This window comes from Arachis ipaensis, chromosome B8 (genome assembly GCF_059453495.1).
Source record: "Arachis ipaensis isolate K30076 ecotype BB chromosome B8, ASM5945349v1, whole genome shotgun sequence".
Lineage (NCBI taxonomy): Eukaryota > Viridiplantae > Streptophyta > Magnoliopsida > Fabales > Fabaceae > Arachis > Arachis ipaensis.
This window is the reverse complement of record NC_142443.1, coordinates 52,600,890-52,628,665: the sequence shown is the minus strand read 5'-3', so window position 1 is coordinate 52,628,665 and position 27,776 is coordinate 52,600,890. Positions and strand designations below refer to the sequence as shown.

The 27,776-nt window shown below is 40.2% G+C and overlaps 2 non-coding genes across 2 annotated transcripts; one reads left to right on the top strand and one right to left on the bottom strand.

The window, feature by feature from the left end:
* Positions 1-935: 935 nt before the first annotated feature.
* Positions 936-1,039, bottom strand: LOC148548098 (small nucleolar RNA R71). The gene has a single exon (XR_015897855.1). It is a non-coding gene; the product is annotated as a small nucleolar RNA R71 (small nucleolar RNA).
* A 17,320-nt stretch (positions 1,040-18,359) lies between these two features.
* Positions 18,360-18,467, top strand: LOC148548097 (small nucleolar RNA R71). Its single transcript, XR_015897186.1, has one exon. It is a non-coding gene; the product is annotated as a small nucleolar RNA R71 (small nucleolar RNA).
* The last annotated feature ends 9,309 nt before the right edge of the window (positions 18,468-27,776 follow it).

Genomic DNA, 27,776 nt, shown 5'->3' with positions numbered 1-27,776 from the left:
CTTGCCGGAAGGAATTTTGCCGATCGTGCAATTTCCTAAATCGTAGCATAACAAGTTTATGCGCATCAAGTTTATGGCGCCGTTGCCGGGGATTGGTTTTCGATTGACAATTCTCAAATTGGAAGTTAACTAGATTGAGCATTTTTCTTGCTTTGTTAATTCAGTTCAAGTTACTTGTTGAATTTTAACTTCTGCACTCTGTTACATGCTTTCTTTCTTTATGCCTTTAAATTCAAGCAACTAACTCACTGACTCACTAACTATTTGAATTAATTCCTCAACTGCTCTAACCATACTCTTCCATTAACCAAGAGTATTTCACTTGTTTGGTGCCTGTGCTGTGTTCTTGTATGAAAGGTAGGAGAGGAGAGACATCAACTCCTCCATATACCGAACCAGAGAGGACCCTTCATAGACTTAGAAGGGAAGCAAGAGGGAAGAGAGTACTGAGAGAAGAGGAATCTGAAGGAGAATCTGAGGACAATTTTGAGGAAGCTTTAGATCTCAACATGGATAGAGAAGTTCACAACCATGAGAGGGCTGATGGAAACAATGCCATTCCTGAGAGGAGGGTTCTTGGTTCATACATAAACCCAACCTCTGGGAATTGTGGTAGCAGCATTCAGAAACCACCCATTCAGGCCAATAATTTTGAACTCAAACCACAGCTAATATCACTTGTGGAGGATCATTGTTCATTTGGTGGGAGTGCCAATGAAGATCCAAACCAACATCTCACAAAATTCCTGAGAATTTGCGACACTGTGAAGTCCAATGGAGTCCAGGAAGATACCTATAAACTGCTCTTGTTCCCATTTTCACTTAGGGACAAGGCAGCTAAGTGGCTGGAATCATTCCCAAGGGGGAGCCTAACAACCTGGGATGAGGTGGAGAGCAAGTTTCTGGCACGTTTCTACCCCCCACAAAAGGTCAATAGGCTTCGATTTGAGGTTCAGACTTTTAGACAACAAGATGGTGAAACTCTCTACGAGGCATGGGAGAGGTTCAAGGATTTGACAAGGAAATGCCCACCAGACATGTTCCATGACTGGGTGCAATTGCATATTTTCTATGATGGACTTTCTTATGAATCAAGGAAGGCTGTAGACCATTCATCAGGAGGTTCATTGAACAGGAAAAAGACTGTGGAAGAAGCCATTGAAGTGATTGAGACAGTGGCTGAGAATGAGTACTACTATGCTTCAGAGAGACACAACACTAAGGGAATCATGGAGCTGAGCCATGTTGATACAATTTTAGCCCAAAACAAGGTGTTTGCCAAGCAACTAGCAGAGCTCACCAGGAAATTAGAAACAAAGCAAGTGGCTGCAATACACACACAAGATCAAGAGGAAGTAAGCACTGAAGGAGGTGATTGGGAAGAGGCCAACTATGTGGGAAACCAACAAAGGCAATCATATGATCCACATTCCAACACTTACAATCCAGGATGGAAAAACCACCCAAACTTTGGGTGGGGGAACCAACAAACCCAACCACAAAACCACAAACCTTACAACCACAACCAACATAATGATTCCACATACCAAAAATCTAACCAAAGATCATACCAAACCACACAAAACACTTACTCTCAACCACCATATCATGGCCAAAATAATCAACCTGCCCAACCTAATCCGAACCAACAATTTCAAGATCAATTAAACAGGATAGAAGGAATGCTTGCAAACATGGGTCAGGACATAAGTGAGTTGAAAAGCTTTAGGGATGATGTGAGATCTACCTTAAGGAACCATGGTGAAAAACTCAAGAGGATGGAGTCTCAAGTAGGAGAGCTATCTCAACAGGCCCCCAAGTCAACTGCAGTGTTCCCTAGTGACACAGAAAAGAATCCTAAAGGGGAACAAAAGAGAGTGAGATGGGAAGAATGCAAGGCCATCACCATATTGAAGGAAGTCTCAGAAGAAGAAGGAATCAGACCCTCAGAACAGGAGCCAGAAATCTTGAAGGAAGGTGTGGAAGAAGTTAAGCAGGAAAGTGAAACTGAACAAGCCAAGGAACTGCAAAAAGGCATGCTGGAAACATACCAACCAAAAGCACCATTTCCTCAGAGGTTAGGAGGAGGTGAAAAAGGGAAAACCTATTCAAGGTTTTTAGAGACATTTAAGTCTCTCCATATCAATATTCCCTTCCTTGAGATTCTCCAGCAGATGCCTACACATATCAAATATTTAAAGGAATTTCTGAGCAAGAAAAGAGTTTTGAAGGGAGGACAAACTGTAATAATGAACAAGGAATGCAGTGCCCTCATCAAGAAGGACATAGTCTCTAAGAAAACAGACCCAGGAAGTTTTCATATCCCCTGCATCATAGGGGAAACAAAAATTGACAAAGGATTCTGTGATCTAGGAGCTAGCATAAATGTGATGCCTCTGACTCTTATGAAGAGGCTACAACTGAATGAGGTGAGATCCACTGATGTAATCATACAACTGGCTGACAAAACTCAGAAGCAAGCTGAAGGGGTAGTTGAAAATGTGCTGGTGAAAGTGGGAAATTATTTCTTCCCCACAGACTTTGTCATTTTGGACATGGAGGAAAGCTACCTACACCCTATCATTCTGGGAAGGCCATTTCTAGCCACTGCTAGAGCGCTCATAGATGTAGAACAAGGAGAGCTAATTTTGAGAATACATGATGAACAGCTCATTTTCAATGTTTTCAAACCTGCATCTGAGCCTGAACCAGAACCTGAAAAGCCTAAGGATGATAGTAGCCATCTGTGTTTGGAGGAAAGCAATCCAGCAGCTGAAATTCTGAAACAGTCCTTGGAAGGCAAACAAGAATTGCAAGAGTTAAAGCCACAAGAATCAATAGAAACAGATCAGAAGGATCCTCCTGGCATAAGGGTCAATGAAGAAATCCTCAAGAGAAAGGGAAGAATTGTAAAGAAATTGCCAAGAGGGTGGAGAAACAAGAAAATTCCCACTGAAGGTTTCTCTCCGGGAGATAAAGTGATATCAAGTCATTATCTGCCAATCCCACCTGGCCTCAAAACCATTACTTCCCAGCTCCCTCAAGTGTTCACAATCAGGAAAGTTCTTTCTATGGAACATTTAGAAGTCATGAAGGAATCAAATGGGGACGTTTTCATAGTGAGAGGAGAAGACATCAAGCACTACAATCCACCCTAACAAGGGACAACCGTCAAGCTAGTGACGTTAAAGAAGCGCTTGTTGGGAGGCAACCCAACCTGAGGTAATACCCCTTTGCTGTTTCTTTTATTTGTTTCAATAAAAAGGGTGAAGTAGTTTCTGTGCATTGCAAAGAATTAAGTTTGGTGTTTCACACCAAACAATGAATTCGTGGATCAATAATTCAAAGGGGAATGTGTGACTCTAAGTTTGGTGTTCCACCACACAGATCAACTGAACACAACAACCTTTGAATTATATGAAAGGAACAACCATTCTAAGCAATCACAAGAATGCTTAAATTCCTTAGCAGCAACTTCATTCCAAGGAGAACTCAAGGATTCAAAGAACAGAGGAGTAAGTAGGATACTAAGTTTGGTGTTCACACACCAACTTAAGACTCAGACACTTGCCCATACATAGTTGAGCTAACCACTCAAGTGCTTGAGAAGCAAGCAGCTTCATCACTCTTTGCAGGAAAGGAAACAAGGATCTGAGAAAGAACATGAAGCAACAATTAGGAGAAGAAGGAGAAATCAAATTGTTTCCTGGCAACAAAGAGAAAACAAGAAATTTCACAACGTGGTGGTGTTCCTTGACCATTCTTTAAAAGGCAAACAAAAGCATGCTTGGTCTGGTTTAAACTGTAATTATTGAATCTTCTGGAATGTGAAGTTTTTAGTATGAGTGTCTGTTTACTGCTTTGAATAAAGTGAATACCTAGATGTTTGGGTATAACTTCACCTTCTTAAACAAATGCTTGCCATGCTTGTTCTGTTTCCAAAAATAAAAGAAAAGTTTGAACAAAAGTAACTTGGCTCAATTAGTGACAAATCAAGTAGAATTAAGTGGTGGTATGCATGCTTGATTGTTTAGTCAGATCACTGGAAATAGAGTGTAGAATTATCATTTTTTGTGTAGAAATTAAAAACTGTCTATGGATCTTAATGAATAAATGTCTTTGGCCATGAAAAAGAAAGAAAAAGCCACTGAAAAAGGGCAACCAAAAAGCAAAAAAAATTGAGAAAATAAGCTAGGCACCAATGGTTTGAACTTCTGAGACAAATGCCTGTGGTGTTTATGTATTAAGGATATGCTTGGATGAATAGGTTCTGAGGAGTGTTTCAACACTTGGTAACTTGGGTTAACTAACCCGGGATTATCAACCAAAAGTCCATTATCAAGAGCAACCTAAATACAAAACATTTAGTCACACAAAGAGGTGCTGGGCACCAATGTCTCAAGAAGAAATGTGAACTAAAATGCCTGGAGTGGATATGTGTAGTGCACTGATAAGAAAAAGAAAATGCCAAAGGCTTGTGCAACACATGACACTAAGCAAACAAGGAGCAAAGGAGCTCTAAGAAAAAAAGAAAAGAAAAACAAAGAAGAGAAAAGTGCCAAGGACATAAGAATAACAAGAGGCCATAGCAGTGTTTGATGGATGCAATGAAAAAGTGATAATCTTACCTGATAAGAATGAAAAAGTGATACTGCAACTTTCTGCATAAAACCCTTCTGATGAACTTCAAATGCTTGCTAATATAGCCAATGTAATTGCTTTCTGTTTCATACTTTCTTCTCAAATAACTCAGGACTTGCTTAGGGACAAGCAAGTATTAAGTTTGGTGTTGTGATGCCAAGGCATCTTAGGCTAGTTTCACTAGCATTTTTCTGTTAGTTTTAGTTGTTTTATGCATTTTCTTGAGCTTAAAGTAACCAAGAATGGTTAAATGAATAACAAAGCAATGAACCATCCAAACAGTATGATTTTGATGCAAATTCCATGAGTTTTTAGTTATATTACTTGAATGCTATGAATGGAAGATTTCTCATGAAATTTTGCAAGACTTTGATGCAATTGTTTGGATGATTTCAGGGAAGAAGAGGCTAGGCAAGGAAGCAACAAAATCAATAAAGGAAGCTTGAATATCACATGTGGAGTTTAAGTTCCAGTTTAAGCTTAAACTGGAGCTTAAACGCCAGAATCATGAAGGCTAAGAAATGCTGGAACTGGCGTTTAACCTCCAGTTTAACCTTAAACTGGAAGTTAAACGCCAGAATGAGAATTTCACCAAGGGAGCATTTCCACGTTTAAGCTCCAGTTTAACCTTAAACTGGAGCTTAAACGTGTTCGACACAATTCTCACCAGGAAGCATTTCCACGTTTAACCTCCAGTTTAACCTTAAACTGGAGGTTAAACGCCGGAAGTAAGAAAGGCACCAGGAGCATTTCCACGTTTAAGCTCCAGTTTAACCTTAAACTGGAGCTTAAACGTGTTCGACTATTTCTCTCCTCCAGGGTTGCTTTCTCATTTCCACGTTTAAGCTTCAGTTTAACCTTAAACTGAAGCTTAAACGTGTTCGACCCAATTGCTCCTCCAGGGTTGCTTTCTTCATTTCCACGTTTAAGCTTCAGTTTAACCTTAAATTGAAGCTTAAACGTGTTCGACATTTCACACTCCTGGGTTGCTTTCTTCCATTTCCACGTTTAAGTTTCAGTCTAACCTTAAACTGAAACTTAAACTTCAACTTAAACGCCACTTTTTGAAAGGGGTTTCTGGGCCAAATATATTGAAGTTTAAGTTAGCATTTGAGCACAAACATTAACTTGAACGTATTATGGTATGAAACCCAATTGAATATCATGGTTTATGGGATTGGGCCTGAAGAATTGATGAGTCTGGAGCTTTAATTTGTTGAGTCTTGTGTCATTACTTGTTTATCACTAAGTTTGCTCAATGAATGTTACAGAATTGGATCACAGCCTCATCAGAATTATGGACCATAAACCCAAAGCAAAAGGAATTCAGGGAAAGGCCTCAAAGCCCAAGAAACACAACAGAAGCTCAATTTAGAAAGTGTATAAATAGGATAGAATTTAAGTTAGAGGAAGTTTTTTTGGATACACAGAGAACTTTGGATCATTTTCCTTTAGTTTTGTAATTGAATTCAGAGCTATGACTCACTAAACCCCTTTCATTGGGTTAGGGAGCTCTATTGTAATTCAATGAATCAATAATAGTTTTATCTTCTTCTTCAATCTTTTCTCTTGAATTTTGTTAGAAAGCTTCTCGATCTAATTCCATTGGGTAGTTGTCTTGGGAAAGAAACTACCCATAATTGGAATCCTTCGGAACCTTGGGAAAGGAATGGAGGATTCATGCTAGAGAAGCTTTCTCACAGTGAATTGGATTGGGGTTTGGATGGATATTGTGACATGTAATCCTACCAAATTGTGGTTCATGAAACTGTGTGGTATAATCAGTGATCGAGCATCATCTCTTCTTATGAACATTTAAACCAAGGGATTGGGAATTTGTTTGTTTTTAGAGAGAATTGGTGAGCCAAGGGATTGGGATCCAATCATATAAGATTGCCAAGCAAAATTCAATGAATGCATTGGTTGAGGAAGGGATAAAAGTTGTTTTGATTCGGAGATCTCAATATCTCCTAACACCCAATGAACTCCCATTTCTGATCTACCACTTTCTCTTTACATTCTGCAATTAAATTCATGCAATCACCCCCATCCCTTTTAATTTCAGCAATTTAGCTTCTCGCTCTTTAATTCATGCAATTTTACATTCCGCAATTCTCATCTAAATCTTGATTCCGCTCAACTAGAACATACTTCTAATCCGAATTGCTCACTCAACCAATCCTTGTGGGATTCGACCTCACTCTATTGTGAGTTTTTACTTGACGATAACCGGTGCACTTGCCGGAAGGAATTTTGCCGATCGTGCAATTTCCTAAATCGTAGCATAACAAGTTTATGCGCATCAGTTGTAGAGAAGGAAGGGAGAAGAAGGGGAATGGAAGGGGCGCAACGGATAGGGTTTCGCGTCACTGGGGGTTAGTAAATTTGAATCCACGCGAACGCGTGGGGCACGCAGTCGCGTGGCTAGGGTGGAAAGGGGTTGACGCGATCGCGTGAGTGACGCCATCGCATAGAATGGGTAAAAGGATAAATGACGCGGTTGCGTGAGGCACGTGACCACGTCGCTGGAAATTATGCGAAACGCAAAATTCCAGCATCGTTTCAGCGCAACTCTCCGTCTCCTTTTTGGGTGATGTGCAATCCACGTGAAGCGGACGCGTCGCTCACGCTTTCGCGTGGGATGAGTTTTTGTGCAAGTGACGCGTTCGCATGATGGACGCGAACGCGTGAGCCATTTTGTGCTAAACGCACACCAGTCGCATGATTCCATCCCAGATTTCTGGGCGTTGGATATTTATGCCGATTTCCAGATCACACGGCCGCGTGAATGATGCGGACGCGTGGGGGGTGTTTTGCAACTGACGCGAACGCTTTAGCGATGCGATCACGTCACACGCCTTCCTTTCTTTTTTTTTCTTATGCAATTATGCAATTATGCAATGCTAATCCAAATGCTATGAATATCATCCAGGTTCAATAAAAATAATATAACATAAAATCAAATAGTACGAAATAAAAATTGAAAAAGAATGACCATACCATGGTGGGCTGTCTCCCACCTGGCACTTTTAGTTAAAGTCCTTAAGTTGGACATTGGATGAGCTTCCTGTTATGGCGGCTTATGCTTAAATTCATCCAGAAATCTCCACCAATGTTTGGAATGCCAACAGCCTCCGGGGTCCCAAACTAGGCATGTAAAGCTTCTGAGCAGCTTCAAACAGATTCTCAAGCTCCCGGGGTGACGAATATCAGAATATTTTCCGGGATCCCAAACTTTGCTTTTAAATTCGCCTTCGTCTTGATCTATATTTTTTCATCCAGGCAGTTTAGAAATTAGATTCTCACGAAGATGACCAAACGTTTTAAGAGATCCATTCGATTAAACATGATACCAATCCGTGCACTTCAAATTGAAGCGTGAAACCTTATTGAACCTTGTGCACCAGCTCTAAGTACGAGCCATTTCCCTCTTACTCTTAAAGCCGCAGAGATCTCTAAGCTGGCCATCTGTTTCAAGCAAACCATATTCAAGTGGAAAAATAAAGTTAAAGGTTAAGGATTTGATCCACTTGAAGCTTGTATTGGGTGGCAATGGCCTTGGGATAGGTGTTTCCAGTGGTTTTGTAAGGTCTACTCCCTTGTAATCTTCTACAAATTCCTCCACTTCCTTGCAAACTTCTTCAAATGCGACCATGTCTTGATCAAAGTCTTCGACATCTGTCGCATCACTCAAGTCATAAGTTGGAGGTTGAGAAAAATCTACCTCGACATCATCTTCGTATTCACTTGGATAAGGTTCTTCAATCTCAGAGAATTCACTTGCGGATGCAAGTTCATTACTAGGAGAACTTGACTTGAGACTATCATCATCAAGGAAACGTGCGTCTTGGGTTATTCCGTCTAGTTCTTCATGAAATACCTGCTTTGGGGGTTGTGCACTATCCTCCTTAGCATCAATTGTAACATCCTTGACGGAATTTTTCACAACTCTGGATTCCCATGGAGGTTCAGCATCTCCTAAATCTTCAATCAGTACTTCTTCTTCTTGGATAATTTGAGCTTCCTCCAATTGTTCCAGAACAAAGTTGTGCACATTACTGCCCTCTGGGGTTTCTAGTGTCTCCTTCATGCTACGTTTGTCATTAGATTCTCCACATAAGACTATTGGAGTTCCTTGAGTGTCTAAACGTCTGGAAGATAATTGATGTATTGCTTGCTCCAGCTGATGAAGGGTTGTATGAAGTTGATCTACTATTTCCTTGAGGCGAACCTGTGATTCTCGAGGTGATGGATATGGACATGGTACATAAGGAATTGGTGGTGTTTGGGAGTAATTGGATTAGAATTGGGATAAATAAGGATCATATGGTGGTGAATGGTGAAAAGGAGCTTGTGAGTGTGGTGGTTCAACGTTATGTTGAGAGGATGGTCTATAGGCACAGGGTGGGGCTTGTTGGTAATTACAAGGCTGTCCACCATATCTATTAGCTTGGTTTGCAATGTATAATGGTCTTTGTCCATGATATCTTGGAGGGTGTTGTTGCCTAAAGGGTTGATCAAATCCTCTTGGCTCCATCCATCTTTGATTTCTCTGACCTTGATGCATGTTCCTGCTATAACTTCTGTTCCATTCAACAATATTAGAACCAAACTCAAAGCGAGAGGGGTGAGAATTCATAGTAGCTAATAAAAAAATAAAAAAGGGAAAAACAAAAACAAATAAACAAATCAAAAAAAATATTTACAATAACCAATAATAAGGCACACGTTTGCAGTTCCCCGGCAACGGCGCCATTTTGAAGAGAGAACTTTTGCGTGGTCTAGAAATTCGCAGATAAATCCTCGTTGCAGGTATAGCTTCTAAACCAACAAAAATCATTTCTTACAAACGTTTTGGTTGTCACAAGTAACAAACCCCTTTTAAAATTGATAACTGAAGTATTTAAACCTTGGGTCGTCTTCTCAAGGAACTGCAGGGAGGTATGTTCTTATTATTGGTTATGAGTTTTGTAAATTGGGGTTTTGAAAGTAAGGAACAACTAATTTAAATGACAAATAAAATAAATAAATAACTATAAAATAAACTCTTGGCAAGGTATGAGAATTTGGAAGTCCTATCCTAGTTATCCTTATCAATGGTGATGAGAATTGAGTTTTAATCCCACTTAGATAGCCTTTACTAAAGCAAAGGAAGGTCAAGTGAGTAATTAGTTTGATCCTCAGGTCCTGGTCAATTCCTAAGAAAGGACTGGAGTTATTGAAGTTCAATTCAATTAGCAAAGACAACAATTATTAATCACGTTGAGTTTGATAACTCAAGAGTTGCCAATTAATCAACCAAAGCCAAAAGGGGAAAGGTAAACTTACTCAAATAAAAATGTCTTCAGATTGGAAGCAACAGTAACATGAATAAAAGAAAGCAATCATAACTGAAATACCTCAAATTATATTAAATAGAAATTCAAATCTAAACATGAATGGTTCATAAGCCAATTTGGCAACAAAAGTAATTAAAGGAAAGCATTAAAATATCTGGAAGTAAAAGAGAAATATAAAGTAAAAGGAATATTGAACCTGATAAAGAGTTGGAATACTAAATTGAAATAATAAGAAATCCTAATCCTAAAACCTAAGAGAGAGGAGAGAACCTCTCTCTCTAAAAACTACATCTAAACTATGAAAAGTGAATAATTGGAGCGCTCCGTTTTTGAATGGATGCATTCTCCCACTTTATAACCTCTAATCTGTGCCTTCTGGACTTGGATCTGGGCCAAAAAGGGTTTTAGAAATCGCTTGGAGCATTCTCTGTAATTTCTGGTTCGTGGCGTCTGTCACGCGTCCGCGTGGGTCATGCGGTCGCGTCATCTGGAGTTTTCCTTATCACACGCTCGCTTCGGTCATGCGTACGCGTCATCCGTGTTCTGCTCATGGCACGCATTCGCGTCACTGCCTTTTCGCACTGGGCATGCGACCGCGTCGTCCATGCATTCGCGTCACTGCCAGTTTCTTCACAAACTCTATTTTGTGCTTTCCTTCCGTTTTCGTATGTTTCTTTTCCATCCTTTAAGTCATTCCTGCCTCAGGAGATCTGAAACTACTTAACACACAAATCACGGCATCGAATGGCAATAAAGGGTAATTAAAATAATTAATTTCAAAGCATAGGAAACATGTATTTCACATATATCACATAATAAGGAAGGGAAAGTTAAACCATGCAATTTTCATGAATAAGTGGGTGAAGGATTGAATAAATCTCTTGAATTGAGCACAATATATATCATAAAATATGGGTTTATCAACCTCCCCACACTTAAACAATAGCATGTCCTCATGCTAAGTCCAAGATAAAGAATAAGATAAGCTTAAAGTGGTGGAATCACATGCAATGCAATCTATCCTAAATGCAACTACCTAAATGAATCATGCAATTCTAATTGTTATTCACTTGTATATAAAACTTACATGTAGTTAAATTAATTCACATTCTCAAGGAATCATATATGCATAGCCAACCATAGATAATGTTAAAGCACTTTTACAATTGAGATGGGTAAAAATATTTTTCAAACTTGCAAGACAATTAACAATTTAAGCAGAGATATATGGTGATGAGCTATTGAACCCTCACTGGCTTTTGTGTTTACTCTCTAGTCACTCAGTGTTTATTGGGCTAATCACTCTATTCTTCTTTTTATCCTTACTTTCTATAACTTTGTTCTTCATCTAACCAATCAACAATTATAGAATACAAACATACAAAAATTATGAGGTCTTTTTCAAGGTTGTAATGGGGCCAAGGTAAAGGTAAGGGTATATGTATAAGGCTAAGTGAGCTAATAAGTGAATCCTTGATTAGTCTAAGATCTCACCTAACATAAATATTTTGTAATTCAAAGTTTCTTAACCCATTTGCTCAATTTTTCTCACTTTGTATTGCAAATTCATGCATTAACTTTAATTTTATCCCATGTGCACTGATTCTTTTTATTTTGCAATTGGGGAATTTTTGTATCCCCTTAATTAAATACTGAAAATAAAATTTTTTTTCATGGTAATTCAATTGTTTTGATTTCACATGAGCATGCTTCCTGGTGCCCGAAATTGTGATGTCCAGGCTCAAACTATTCCTGGCACGTGAGCAACTTGGTACGCGTAATCGTGATTACACATTCATAATTTGTCACAACTTCGATACAACTAACCAGCAAGTGCACTGGGTCGTCCAAGTAATACCTTACGCGAGTAAGGGTCGAATCCCATGGAGATTGTTGGTATGAAGCAAGCTATGGTCACCTTGCAAATCTCAGTCAGGCGGATATAAAGTGATAATGGTGTTTTCGAATATTATATAATAAAATAGGGATAGAGATACTTATGTAATTCATTGGCAGGAATTTCAGATAAGCGAATGGAGATGCTTTCGTTCCTCTGAACCTCTGCTTTCCTGCTATCTTCATCCAGTCAGTCTTACTCCTTTCCATGGCTGGCTTTATGTGATACATCACCACTGTCAATGGCTACTTTCGGTCATCTCTCGGGAAAATGATCCAATGCCCTGTCACGGCACGGCTAATCGTCTGGAGGCATCACCCTTGCCAATGGCTTCATCTTATCCTCTCAGTGAATAATATGCTCACGCACCCTGTCACGGCACGGCTATTCATCTGTCGGTTCTCGATCATGCTGGAATAGGATTTACTATCCTTTTGCGTCTGTCACTAACGCCCTGCAATCGCGAGTTTGGAGCTCGTCACAGTCATTCAATCATTGAATCCTACTCGGAATACCACAGACAAGGTTTAGACCTTCCGGATTCTCTTGAATGCCGCCATCATTCTAGCTTACGCCACGAAGATTCCGATTAAGGGATCTAAGAGATATTCATTCTAGCTTATTTCATGTAGAACGGAAGTGTTTGTCAGGCACGTGTTCATAGGGGAGAATGGTGATGAGCGTCACACATAATCATCACCTTCATCACGTTCTTGGGTGCGAATGGATATCTTAGAAGCGAAATAAGATGAATTGAATAGAAAACAGTAGGACTTTGCATTAATCTTTGAGGAACAGCAGAGCTCCACACCTTTAATCTATGGAGTGTAGAAACTCTACCGTTAAAAATACATAAGTGAAAGGTCCAGGCATGGCTGAGATGGCCAGCCCCCTAAAACGTGATCAAAGGATCATAAGGTAATCCCCCGATGCCAAATACAATAGTAAAAGGTCTTATTTATAATAAACTAGCTACTAGGGTTTACATGAGTAAGTAATTGATGCATAAATCCACTTCTGGGGCCCACTTGGTGTGTGCTTGGGCTGGGCTTTGAGTGTTACACGTGTAGAGGTCCTCCTTGGAGTTGAACGCCAGCTTTTGTGCCAGTTTGGGCGTTCAACTCTGGTTTTGGCTCCTTTTCTGGCGCTGGACGCTAGGTTTGGGCAGAAAGCTGGCGTTGAACACCAGTTTACGTCGTCTATTCTTGGCCAAAGTATGGACTATTATATATTTATGGAAAGCCCTAGATGTCTACTTTCCAACGCAATTGGAAGCGCGCCATTTCGAGTTCTGTAGCTCCAGAAAATCCACTTTGAGTGCAGGGAGGTCAGAATCCAAACAGCATCAGCAGTCCTTTTTCAACCTCTGAATCTGATTTCTGCTCAAGTCCCTCAATTTCAGCCAGAAAATACCTGAAATCACAGAAAAACACACAAACTCATAGTAAAGTCCAGAAATGTGAATTTAACATAAAAACTAATGAAAACATCCCTAAAAGTAACTAGATCCTACTAAAAACATACTAAAAACAATGTCAAAAAGCGTATAAATTATCCGCTCATCACAACACCAAACTTAAATTGTTTCTTGTCCCCAAGCAATTGAAAATCAAATAGGATAAAAAGAAGAGAATATACTATAAATTCCAAACTATCAATGAAACATAGCTGCAATCATATGAGCGGGACTTATAGCTTTTTGCCTCTTGAATAGTTTTGGCATCTCACTTTATCCATTGAGGTTCAGAATGATTGGCATCTATAGGAACTCAGAGTTCAGATAGTGTTATTGATTCTCCTAGTTCAGTATGATGATTCTTGAACATAGCTTCTTTATGAGTCTTGGCCGTGGCCCTAAGCACTTTGTTTTCCAGTATTACCACCGGATACATAAATGCCACAGACACATAATTGGGTGAACCTTTTCAGATTGTGACTCAGCTTTGCTAAAGTCCCCAATTAGAGGTGTCCAGGGTTCTTAAGCACACTCTTTTTTTTTTGCTTTTGGACGTTGACTTTAACCGCTCAGTCTCAAGTTTTCACTTGACACCTACACGCCACAAGCACATGGTTAGGGACAGCTTGGTTTAGCCGCTTAGACCAGGATTTTATTCCTTTAGGCCCTCCTATCCATTGATGCTCAAAGCCTTGGGATCCTTTTTATTTGCCCTTGCCTTTTGGTTTTAAGGGTTATTGGCTTTTTGCTATTGCCTCTTGATTTTAAGAGCTTTTGGCTTTTTCTGCTTGCTTTTTCTTTTTCTTTCTATATTTTTTTTTTCGCCTATTTTTTTTTTCTACAAGCTTTGTTCTTTGCTGCTTTTTCTTGCTTCAAGAATCATTTTTATGATTTTTCAGATTATCAAATAACATGTCTCCTAGTCATCATTCTTTCAAGAGCCAACATATTTAACATTCTTAAACAACAACTTCAAAAGACATATGCACTGTTCAAGCATACATTCAGAAAACAAGAAGCATTGTCACCACATCAATATAATTAAGCTAAGTTCAAGGATAAATTCGAAACTCATGTACTTCTTGTTCTTTTGAATTAAAACATTTTTCATTTAAGAGAGGTGATGGAGTCATAAGATATTTATAACTTTAAGACATAGTTACTACTACTAATGATCATGTAATGAAGACACAAACATAGATAAGCACATAACATAGAAGATGAAAAACAGAGAAAGCAAGAACAAGGAATGAATCCACCTTAGTGATGGTGGCGTTTCCTTCTTGAGGAACCAATGATGTCCTTGAGCTCTTCTATGTCTCTTCCTTGTCTTTGTTGCTCCTCCCTCATTGCTTTTTGATCTTCTCTTATTTCATGAAGCATGATGGAGTGCTTTTGATGTTCCACCCTTAATTGTCCCATATTGGAACTCAATTCTCCTAGGGAGGTGTTGATTTTCCCCCAATAGTTTTGTGGAGGAAAGTGCATTTGAGGCATCTCCGGGGTCTCATGGTGATGAGCTTCATACGCCTCTTGAGCTCCATGAATGGGCTCTCTTGCTTGCTCCATCTTTTTCTTAGTGATGGGCTTGTCCTCTTTAATAAGGATATCTCCCTCTATGTCAATCCCAGCCGAATTGCATAGGTGGCAGATGAGGTGAGGAAAGGCTAACCTTGGCATAGTAGAGGACTTGTCAGCCACCTTGTAGAGTTCTTGAGGTATAATCTCATGAACTTCCACCTCTTCTCCAGTCATGATGCTATGGATCATGATGGCCCGGTCTATAGTGACTTCAGACCGGTTGCTAGTGGGAATGATTGAGCATTGAATGAACTCCAACCATCCTCTAGCTACAGGCTTGAGGTCCAATCTTCTTAGTTGAACCGGCTCGCTTTTGGAGTCAATCTTCCATTGAGCTCCTTCTACACATATGTCCATAAGGACTTGGTCCAACCTTTGATTAAAGTTGACCCTTCTAATGTAGGGGCATTCATCTCCTTGCATCATGGGCAAGTTAAACGCCAACCTCACAGTCTCCGGACTAAAATCTAAGTATTTCCCCCGAACCATTGTAACATAGTTCTTTGGATCCGGGTTCTTACTTTGATCATGGTTCTTGGTGATCCATGCATTAGCATAGAACTCTTAAACCATTAGGATGCCGACTTGTTGGATGGGATTTGTTAGAACTTCCCAACCTCTTCTTTGAATTTCATGTCGGATCTCCGGATACTCATTTCTTTTGAGTATGAAAGGGACCTCAGGGATCACCTTCTTCTTGGCCACAACATCATAGAAGTGGTCTTGATGGGCTTTGGAGATGAACCTTTCCATCTCCCATGACTCGGATGTGGAAGCTTTTGTCTTCCCTTTCCCTCTTCTAGAGGATTCTCCGGTCTTAGATGCCATCAATGGTAATGGAAAAACAAAAAAGCTATGCTTTTACCACACCAAACTTAGAATATTGCTCGCCCTCGAGCAATAAACAAAAGAATAGAAGAAGAAGAAGAAGAAATATGGAGAGGGAGAGGGAGATGTAGTTTCGGCCAAGAAGGGTGTAGAGGGGTGTGTTGTGTGAATTTGATGAAGAATATAGGGCTTTATATAGGGAAGGGAGGGGGGGTTAAGGTTCGGCCATATGGGTGGGTTTGGGTGGGAAATTGGTTTTGAATTTTGAAGGTAGGTGGAGTTTATGAGGTAGGTTTATGGGGAAGAGTGGATGGATGTGAGTGGTGAAGAGGTGATGGGGAAGAGAGTTTGAGGTGATTGGTGAAGGGTTTTTGGGGAAGAGTGTTTATGGGGTTGTATGAAAGAGAGTGGTGAGAAGAAGTGAATGGAGGTAGGTGGGGATCCTGTGGGGTCCACAGATCCTGAGTGGATCCTGTGGGGTCCACAGATCCTGAGTGAATCCTGTGGGGTCCACAGATCCTGAGGTGTTCAAGGATTTATGTCCCTGCACCCATTAGGCATGTAAAAATGCCTTTACACACAACTCTGGGCGTTCAACGCCCATTTGTGTGCCATTTCTGGCGTTGAACGCCAGAACCATGCCTGTTCTGGCGTTCAGCACCCAGAAGTTGCCCATTTTGGGCGTTCAGCGCCAGAACCATGCTCTGTTCTGGCGCTGAACGCCAGACAGATGCTCCTCCAGGGTGTGATTTTTCTTCTACTATTTTTGATTCCATTTTCAATTTTTATATTTATTTTGTCACTACACATGATCATGAACCTACAAAGACATATAACTAAGAAAAATATAGTTAGATAAATAAACATTGGGTTGCCTCCCAACAAGCGCTTCTTTAATGTCAATAGCTTGACAGTGGGCTCTCAATGAGCCTCACAGATGTGCAGAGCTTTGTTGAGACTCTCCAACACCAAACTTAGAGTTTGGATATGGGAGTTCAACACCAAACTTAGAGTTTGGTTGTGGCCTCCCAACACCAAACTTAGAGTTTGACTGTGGGAGCTCTAGTTGACTCTGCCTTGAGAGAAGCTTTTTCTGCTTCCTCTCCATGGTTGCAGAGGGAGATCCTTGAGTTTTAAATACAAGGGAGTCCTCATTCCATTGAAGGACTATTTCACCTCTGTCAACATCAATCACAGCTCTTGCTGTGGCCAGGAAAGGTCTTCCTAGGATGATGGATTCATCCTCTTCCTTTCCAGTATCCAGGACTATGAAATCAGCAGGGATGTAAAGGCCTTCAACCTTTACTAATACGTCCTCTACTTGTCCATATGCCTGTTTTCTTGAATTGTCTGCCATCTATAATGAGATTTTAGCAGCTTGCACCCCATAGATTCCCAGTTTCTCTATTACAGAGAGGGGCATGAGGTTTATTCCTGAACCAAGGTCACACAGAGCCTTAAAGATCATGGTGCCTATGGTGCAGGGTATTATGAACTTTCCAGGATCCTGTCTCTTCTGAGGCAATGTCAGTTGATCTAGATCACTTAGTTCATTGATGAACAAGGGAGGTTCAACTTCCCAAGTATGAATGCCAAATAATTTGGCATTTAGCTTCATGATTGCACCAAGAAACTTGGCAGTTTGCTCTTCAGTAACATCCTCATTCTCTTCAGAAGAGGAATACTCATCAGAGCTCATGAAGGGCATAAGGAGGTTCAATGGAATCTCTATGGTCTCTAGATGAGCCTCAGAGTCCTTTGGTTCCTCAGAGGAAAGCTCCTTATTGATCACTGGACGTCCCAGGGGGTCTTCCTCCTTGGGATTCACGTCCTCCACTCCCCTTGTAGGTTCGGCCATGGTGCTTATGTCAATGGCCTTGCACTCTCCTTTTGGATTCTCTTCTGTATTGCTTGGGAGAGTACTAGGAGGGATTTCAGTGATCCTTTTACTCAGCTGGCCCACTTGTGCTTCCAAATTTCTAATGGAAGATCTTGTTTCATTCATGAAACTTACAGTGGCCTTAGACAGATCAGAGACTAAGTTTGCCAAATTAGAAGTATTTTGTTCAGAGTTCTCTGCCTGTTGCTGAGTGGATGATGGAAAAGGTTTATTATTGCTAAACCTGTTTCTTCCACCATTATTAAAGCCTTGTTGAGACTTTTGATCCTTCCATGAGAAATTTGGATGATTTCTCCATGATGAGTTATAGGTGTTTCCATAAGGTTCACCTAAGTAATTCACCTCTACTATTGCAGGGTTCTCAGGATCATAAGCTTCTTCTTCATAAGAAGCCTCTTGAGTACTGTTGGGTGCAGCTTGCATTCCATTCAGACTCTGAGAGATCATATTGACTTGCTGAGTCAATATTTTGTTCTGAGCCAATATGGCATTCAGAGTATCAACTTCAAGAACTCCCTTCTTCATAGGCGTCCCATTACTCACAGGATTCCTTTCAGAAGTGTACATGAACTGGTTATTAGCAACCATGTCAATGAGTTCTTGAGCTTCTGTAGGCGTTTTCTTTAGGTGAATGGATCCACCTGCAGAAGTGTCCAGTGACATCTTTGATAGCTCAGATAAACCATCATAGAATATATCCAGGATGGTCCATTCTGAAAGCATGTCAGAAGGACACTTTTTGGTCAACTGTTTGTATCTTTCCCAAGCTTCATAGAGGGATTCACCTTCTTTCTGTCTGAAGATTTGAACATCAGCTCTAAGCTTGCTCAGCTTTTGAGGAGGAAAGTACTTGGCTAAGAAAGCCGTGACCAGCTTATCCCAAGAGTTCAGGCTGTCTTTGGGTTGAGAATCCAACCATAATCTAGCTCTGTCTCTTACAGCAAAAGGGAAAAGCATGAGCCTGTAGACTTCAGGATCTACTCCATTAGTCTTAACAGTATCACATATCTGCAAGAATTCAGTTAAGAACTGAAAATGATCTTTAGATGGAAGTCCATGAAACTTGCAGTTCTGCTGCATTAGAGAAACTAATTGAGGTTTCAGCTCAAAGTTGTTTGTTCCAATGGCAGGAATGGAGATGCTTCTTCCATGTAAATTGGAATTAGGTGCAGTAAAGTCACCAAGCATCTTCCTTACATTATTATTATTTTCGGCTGCCATCTCCTCTTCCTGTTCGAAAATTTCTGAAAGGTTATCTCTGGATTATTGTAATTTAGCTTCTCTTAATTTTCTCTTCAGAGTCCTTTCAGGTTCTGGATCTGCTTCAACAAGGATATTCTTGTCCTTGCTCCTGCTCATATGACAAAGAAGAGGGCACAGAAAAAATAATAATAATAATATGGATTCTTTATACCGCAGTATAGGGATCCTTGTGTGAGTAGAAGAAGAGGGGAAGACAAAGAATGTAATATAATGGAAGAAACACAACTGTGAGGATGGCAGAGATGTGAGATGAGATGTTAGGATATGAATGAATAAATAGAATAAGATGGGGGAGGGATAATTTTCGAAAATTATTTTTGAAAAAGAGTTAGTGACTTTCGAAATTGGTTTTTGAAAAATGTTAGTATTTTTTTGAAAAAATTTTTAAAATTAAAAATAAAAATAATTAGTTAATAAAAAAGAAGTTTTTGAAAAAGAGGGAAGATATTTTCGAAAATTAGAGAGAGAGAGAGAGAGTTAGTTAGGTAGTTTTGAAAAAGTTAAGAAACAAACAAAAAGTTAGTTAGTTAGTTGAAACAAATTTTGAAAAGATAAGAAGTTAGGAGGTTAGAAAAGATATTTTGAAACCAATTTTTTTTGAAAAAGGTAAGATAAGAAGATATTTTAGAAATTAGTTTTGAAAAAGATTTGATTTTTAAAATCTCAATTAATGACTTGATTCATAAGAAATCACAAGATATGATTCTAGAACTTAAAGTTTGAATCTTTCTTAACAAGCAAGTAACAAACTTCAAATTTTTTAATCAAAACATTAATTGATTATGTTATTTTCGAAAATTTGATATAAAAATAAGAAAAAGATTTTTGAAAAATATTTTTGGAATTTTCGAAAATGACTAAGAAATTTGAAAAAAAGATTTGATTTTTGAAAAAGATTTTGAAAAAGATAAGATTTTCAAATTGAAAATTTGATTTGACTCATAAGAAACAACTTGATTTTAAAAATTTTTGAAAAAGTCAACTCAAATTTTCGAATTTGATGAGAGAAAAAGGGAAAGATATTTTTTTTATTTTTGAAATTTTTATGAAAAACATGAAAATTATGCAATGCATGAAATTTTTAGATCAAAACAATGAATGCATGCAAGAATGCTATGAATGTCAAGATAAACACCAAGAACACTTTGAATGTCAAGATGAACACCAAGAACTTATTTTTGAAAAATTTTTAATGCAAAGAAAACATGTAAGACACCAAACTTAGAAATCTTTCATGTTTAGACTCTAACAAACGAAAAATGCACATAAAAAAAGATCAAACGAAAACAAGAAGACTTACTAAGAACAACTTGAAGATCATGAAGAACACTATGAATGCATGATATTTTCGAAAAATGCAAGATGCATATGCAAGTGACACCAAACTTATGATATGACTCAAGACTCAAACAAGAAACACAAAAATATTTTTGATTTTTTTGATTTTCTAATTTTTTTGGATTTTTTTCGAAAATTATATGAAAAAGAAAAAATAAGGATTCCAAAATTTTTAACATGAATTCCAGGAATCTTGCATTCTTAGTCTAAAGCTTCAGTCCAGGAATTAGACATGGCTCACTAGCCAGCCAAGCTTTCAAAGAAAGCTCCAGTCCAAAACACTAGACATGGCCAATGGCCAGCCAAGCTTCAGCATTTAACACCAGAGTATATTGCTCTTGATAACAAATTGCAAGCCTCAGTCCAAATAAATTTAGACATGGCTTTACAGCCAGGCAGGCTTTACATGCTTCATGAAACACTAGAATTCATCTTTAAACATTTTGAATCAAATTTTTGAAAACATTTTTATAATTTTTTTCGAAAAAAGATGAGAAATTTTTAGAAATATTTTTGAAAAATTTTTGAAAATAAAATAAAAAGAAAATTACCTAATCTGAGCAACAAGATAAACCGTCAGTTGTCCAAACTCAAACAATCCCCGGCAACGGCGCCAAAAACTTGGTGCCCGAAATTGTGATGTGCAGGCTCAAACTATTCCTGGCACGTGAGCAACTTGGTATCCGTAATCGTGATTACACATTCATAATTTGTCACAACTTCGATACAACTAACCAGAAAGTGCACTGGGTCGTCCAAGTAATACCTTACGCGAGTAAGGGTCGAATCCCACGGAGATTGTTGGTATGAAGCAAGCTATGGTCACCTTGCAAATCTCAGTCAGGCGGATATAAAGTGATAATGGTGTTTTCGAATATTATATAATAAAATAGGGATAGAGATACTTATGTAATTCATTGGCAGGAATTTCAGATAAGCGAATGGAGATGCTTTCGTTCCTCTGAACCTCTGCTTTCCTGCTATCTTCATCCAGTCAGTCTTACTCCTTTCCATGGCTGGCTTTATGTGATACATCACCACTGTCAATGGCTACTTTCGGTCATCTCTCGGGAAAATGATCCAATGCCCTGTCACGGCACGGCTAATCGTCTGGAGGCATCACCCTTGCCAATGGCTTCATCTTATCCTCTCAGTGAATAATATGCTCACGCACCCTGTCACGGCACGGCTATTCATCTGTCGGTTCTCGATCATGCTGGAATAGGATTTACTATCCTTTTGCGTCTGTCACTAACGCCCTGCAATCGCGAGTTTGGAGCTCGTCACAGTCATTCAATCATTGAATCCTACTCGGAATACCACAGACAAGGTTTAGACCTTCCGGATTCTCTTGAATGCCGCCATCATTCTAGCTTACGCCACGAAGATTCCAATTAAGGGATCTAAGAGATATTCATTCTAGCTTATTTCATGTAGAACGGAAGTGTTTGTCAGGCATGTGTTCATAGGGGAGAATGGTGGTGAGCGTCACACATAATCATCACCTTCATCACGTTCTTGGGTGCAAATGGATATCTTAGAAGCGAAATAAGATGAATTGAATAGAAAACAGTAGGACTTTGCATTAATCTTTGAGGAACAGCAGAGCTCCACACCTTTAATCTATGGAGTGTAGAAACTCTACCGTTAAAAATACATAAGTGAAAGGTCCAGGCATGGCCGAGATGGCCAGCCCCCTAAAACGTGATCAAAGGATCATAAGGTAATCCCCCGATGCCAAATACAATAGTAAAAGGTCCTATTTATAATAAACTAGCTACTAGGGTTTACATGAGTAAGTAATTGATGCATAAATCCACTTCCGGGGCCCACTTGGTGTGTGCTTGGGCTGGGCTTTGAGTGTTACACGTGTAAAGGTCCTCCTTGGAGTTGAACGCCAGCTTTTGTGCCAGTTTGAGCGTTCAACTCTGGTTTTGGCTCCTTTTCTGGCGCTGGACGCCAGGTTTAGGCAGAAAGCTGGCGTTGAACGCCAGTTTACGTCATCTATTCTTGGCCAAAGTATAGACTATTATATATTGCTGGAAAGCCCTGGATGTCTACTTTCCAACGCAATTGGAAGCGCGCCATTTCGAGTTCTGTAGCTCCAGAAAATCCACTTTGAGTGCAGGGAGGTCAGAATCCAAACAACATCAGCAGTCCTTTTTCAACCTCTGAATCTGATTTCTGCTCAAGTCCCTCAATTTCAGCCAGAAAATACCTGAAATCTCAGAAAAACACACAAACTCATAGTAAAGTCCAGAAATGTGAATTTAACATAAAAACTAATGAAAACATCCCTAAAAGTAACTAGATCCTACTAAAAACATACTAAAAACAATGTCAAAAAGCGTATAAATTATCCGCTCATCACTTCCCAAATTTTTTTAGTTTGAAACATCTTTATTCTTTTTAACTTTCCACCTTTGTTTCTATCATCTATGTTCCCATAAAAGTTTTCCACACTTAAACAATACACAATTTCTATCTTAAGCTAACCAAGGATTCAACTTGGGATTTTTATTTTTTTTTTCTTCTTAAGGCTAGTAATGTGGTTTATAGAACAAGAGGGGATTAAAAAGCTCAAGGGGGGCTAACAAGGGTGATGTAAAAGGTAGGCTAATTTGGGATAAGTGAGGAATATTTCAAGCAATGGCCTCAATCATCTCTTAGTATGTATCTATATTCTATATTGGACATATAGATTAAAACAAAGCAAAGAACATTAGAATAAAAAGAAGGGCGAAACACACAGGAATAAAAATTATGGTTTGAATGTAACCATACAATTAAGCTCAAAACTCACAGGCTGTGTGTTCTCTAGCTCAAGAATCATATATCAATTATACATGTCATGCAAGTAGAAATTAAGAGTTCCCATTATTCCCAATGTAAAATTTCTTGGGTGGCTTTAAAGTTTTAGTGTTCTTCCTTGATGAAATGTTGTTAACTAACTAGCATGTTATGTTCTATATACAAGGTGTGTGGATTGTTTTTGATTATGTTAAAGTCTCTAGTTTACTTCCTTTTTATTTTCAATTTAAATCAAACTATCATATGCTAAAAGGGGTAAACTATACTAATTAATCCACATATTCTATAACTAATAAGTTTAGAATTGCAACTAAACTAAATGGCTAAAATATGAACTAAGGTGCAAAATGCAGAAATAAAAGTAAAAACACATGAAAAGAACAATGTATAAGTACTGAAAGATAAAAATAAAAATAAAGATAAAACTACAAAAAAATAACCAAAATAAAATAAAAGAGTCTGTAGTGGTTCACCAAAATGATATGCCAGAGATGGCGACCTCCCCACACTTAAAATAAAGCATCGTCCTCGATGCTCACTCAAGCTGGGTGTGAAGGAGTGTCATCACTGGAAGGATGGGCTGCTGGGGTCTCTGTGGTGGCCTGAGGATCTGCAGATTGGATGAAGGTAGGAGGATCTGTCTGCTACAGTGGAGGCTCTGACTGGATAGGAATTTCGGGGTCTGTGGCCTGTATCTGGTGTGGCTCCTCCTGCTGTGGCACAGCTTGCTCCGGTCCTGCCTGTGCAGCCTGGGTGGGTGTCTCCTCCTCGTGATTGTCCTCCTCCACCTTAGATGTATCGAAAGGGGTGTCAGGCTCGGAGGGGATGTCGCCGCCAGATCAGATCATCAACTTGAGGTGCTCATAGCGTCGCTTGTTGTGATGCTCCATACTCTCCAAGCGGGCGAAGAGTCGATGCACCAAATGGTAAAAAGGCTCAGGAGCAGCTGGAGGGGTAGTAGGTGGGGCTAGTGCAGCAGTGGAAGAAGAAGGGGCAGCTGAAGGCGTGGCTGTCTCATCAGAAGTAGTAAGGAATGGAAGTCTGTAGCCTAAAGCCAGAAACTTCCTGCTGTGAGGAATGATCTTCTTGCAGTCGGCAACAGTCGGCTTCGCATCAGCATCCTCCCAAGGCACGTCAGCTCGACGGCCTAGCTGGGTAACCAGGTAAGGGAAAGGAAGGGTGCCTCTGACATGGACCCTGGCCATATAGTGCCGGATGAATCGTGACAGATATAGGTCCTTACCCTCCATCACACACCAGAGGAGGGTGATCATAGCAGCAGGCAGCTCCGTCTCATGAGTACTCGGCATAACAAAGTTGCTCAGAATCTGGTGCCAGAGCCGAGCCTCATCATTCAGATACATCAGCTTGATACCCTTAGGCATTGTTGTGTTCTTACCCATGACCCATGGGACAGTAAGTTCAAGGGCTATCCTCTCCTTGACAGCATCCTAGTCAAATCTAAAAAAGCGCATGTCCTCTTCAGCCTTTTGGTAACCGTCAGGCTGATCTGACTTAGGCTGAAGGCGCAGAATACCCTCAATGGCCTCTTCAGTGACCAGTATCTATTTCCCTCTGATGTGCACTGCATCCAGGGAAGTCTTGAAATAATTGTAGTAAAACTCTCTTACCTAGGAAGCATTGACCTCAGTCAAATTTCTCTCCATGAAGAACCAGCCTCTTTGTTTGATCTGATCAAAGGTGTACTGTTGTAGTTCTTCTGGAATTTTCAAAGTCCTCTCCAGGTATAGATTTATGGAGGTAGCAAACACTGGATACTTCAGCTCACAGTATCGGTTTGCAAACTTAATTGGATCATTGGCAGGGAGGAGTTGGTCAGCCTTCTCTTGTGGGGTAAAGTACTTTTTCCGCCAGGAGTCATCATGCATAAGCTCCAGGAGAGACATAGAGGATTCACCTCTTTTCCGTTTGCCAGTTGTTGCCTTGCCTTTTCCTTTACGCTGAGGGTTAGACATCCTGAAAAAGAGAAATCTAAGATATAATAAAAGCAGGAAAATAGGTAGGCAGATAACAAGATAAGCACAAAGTGGCAAAGGAGCAGTAGAATGATGAAATGAGTTGAATAATTGTGCATTTTGGATTGTTTCGGAGTTAAAAAGCTGAGATGAGAGATCACATTCCAAAATGTATTATAAGGAGAATACTTGTTAATTAGGAGGAATAATAATCATGCGATGAGTTAAAAATTGAAAGAGTTAGTCAAAAAGCAGAGGGGGAAGTTAGAAAGTTAAAAGTGGTGAAACTTGAAAAAGAGGTTAGAAAGCGAAAATCAGTGAGTTAGTAAAAAGAAGGTCAGAGTAAGTGGCATGATGATTGGTTTCTAAGTAACATGAATTTCACAATTTTAAGCAACAGACAACTCATATTCAAGCAAGGAAATCAAGTTGTTGATGATTCATATAGATATAGAAATAGCGAAAAGTGAAATCTAATCATCAATAATGTGATTTATTAACCGGGAAAAATAGATGAATAGGAATGCTGGTCCGTGCATTCATGAATTGGTTTGGTAAAAGCTGAGGAGTGCCAAATTCAAATTGCCAAAACCAAAACATGAATGAATATCAAAACAATTTACAGAAAATTGGGCAGCATTCCGGCTAAAATTGGATGTTCCCGGGTAATAAACAGCAAGCAGAATAGTTCATATAAATTAAAGTAAAGCTATAATTACATATATGCAATATGAATCATGAAAAAGCAGTGTAAAAAGCAGCATGAAACAGGAAAGAATAGCATATGAACATTACTAACATCACAGCAACAGCAGAATTGCGAAAATGATAAAACAAGTAGCAAGAACAGCGCAATTAAACATGCCTAAATCCACTAACCACATCCTAGCTACCTAACCACCTAGAATCCACTACAACATACATCTCTAACTATCCTAAATTTAAACATAAACTGAGAAATATGCAACTAACTATGAATGAAAGAAAAGCGGCGTTCGGCGGAACCTGGTGGTTAGAGGCACAAGTAAGGAACGACGAGAGGTGGTGGGAGTGGGGTGGTGTTGGCGGTAGTGCAGCGGCAGCGTAGGGTGGCGCGGTGGCGAACCTTGGTGGCGGCAGGGATGGTTTTGTGGTGTTGGGTTAGGGCTGGGGTGCAGGGAGTTGAGGTTAAGGGGGAAGGAAGGGAGGGGGTGGGCGTTGGTGGCGGGAAGTGCGGCGGTGAGGGCGCGGAGGGGGGGCAGTGGAGGAGGGGGGCAGTGGCGGAGCGGGGGAAGAGAAAAGGGAGGAGAAGGGGGAGGCGAGAAGGAGGGGGTGTGGGTGGTGTTGGCGGTAGTGGCTAGGTGGTTGCGGGTGTTGTGGCAGTCGGAGGTGATCGGCTGGGAGTGGTGGTGGTTAGGGGGTGGGTTGTAGAGAAGGAAGGGAGAAGAAGGGGAATGGGGGGCTGCGACGGGTTGGGTTTTGCGTCACTGGGGGTTAGTAAATTTGAGTCCACGCGAACGCGTGGGGCACACGGTCGCGTGGCTAGGGTGGAAAGGGGTTGACGCGATCGCGTGAGTGACGCGATCGCATGGAATGGGTAAAAGGATGAATGACGCGGTCGCGTGAGGCACGCGACCACGTCGTTGGAAATTGTGCGAAACGCACAATTTTAGCGTCGTTTCAGCGCAACTCTCTGTCTCCTTTTTGGGTGATGTGCAATCCACGCGACGCGGATGCATCGCTCACGCTTTCGCGTGGGATGAGTTTTTGTGCAAGTGACGTGTTCGCGTGATGGACGCGAACGCGTGAGCCATTTTGTGCTAAACGCACACCAGCCGCACGATTCTAGCCCAGATTTCTGGGCGTTGGATATTTACGCCGATTTCCAGATCACGCGGCCGCGTGAATGACGCGGACGCGTGGGGGGGGTGTTTTTCGCAACTGACGCGAACGCTTTAGCGATGCGATCGCGTCACACGCCTTCCTTTCTTTTTTTTTATGCAATTATGCAATTATGCAATGCTAATGCATATGCTATGAATAACATCCAGGTTCAATAAAAATAATATAACATAAAATCAAATAGTACGAAATAAAAATATAAAAAGAACGACCATACCATGGTGGGTTGTCTCCCACCTAGCACTTTTAGTTAAAGTCCTTAAGTTGGACATTGGATGAGCTTCCTGTTATGGCGGCTTATGCTTAAATTCATCCAAAAATCTCCACCAATGTTTGGAATGCCAACAGCCTCCGGGGTCCCAAACTAGGCATGTAAAGCTTCTGAGCAGCTTCAAACAGATTCTCAGGCTCCCGGGGCGATGAATATCAGAATATTTTCCAGGATCCCAAACTTTGCTTTTAAATCCGCCTTCGTCTTGATCTATATTTTTCCATCCGGGCGGTTTAGAAATTAGATTCTCACCAAGATTACCAAACGTTTTCTGAGATCCATTCGATTGAACATGATACCAATCTGTGCACTTCGAATTGAAGCGTGGAACCTTATTGAACCTTGTGCACCAGCTCTGAGTACGAGCCATTTCCCTCTTACTCTTAAAGCTGCAGAGAGCTCTAAGCTGGCCATCTGTTTCAAGCAAACCATATTCAAGTGGAAAAATAAAGTTAAAGGTTAAGGATTGATACACGAAAAACTTGTCTCGCGACAAATTCCCCTTCGGTAAGTGTACCGAATTGTCATCAAGTAAAACTCACAATAGAGTGAGGTCGAATCCCACAGAGATTAACGGATTAAGCAATCAATAAT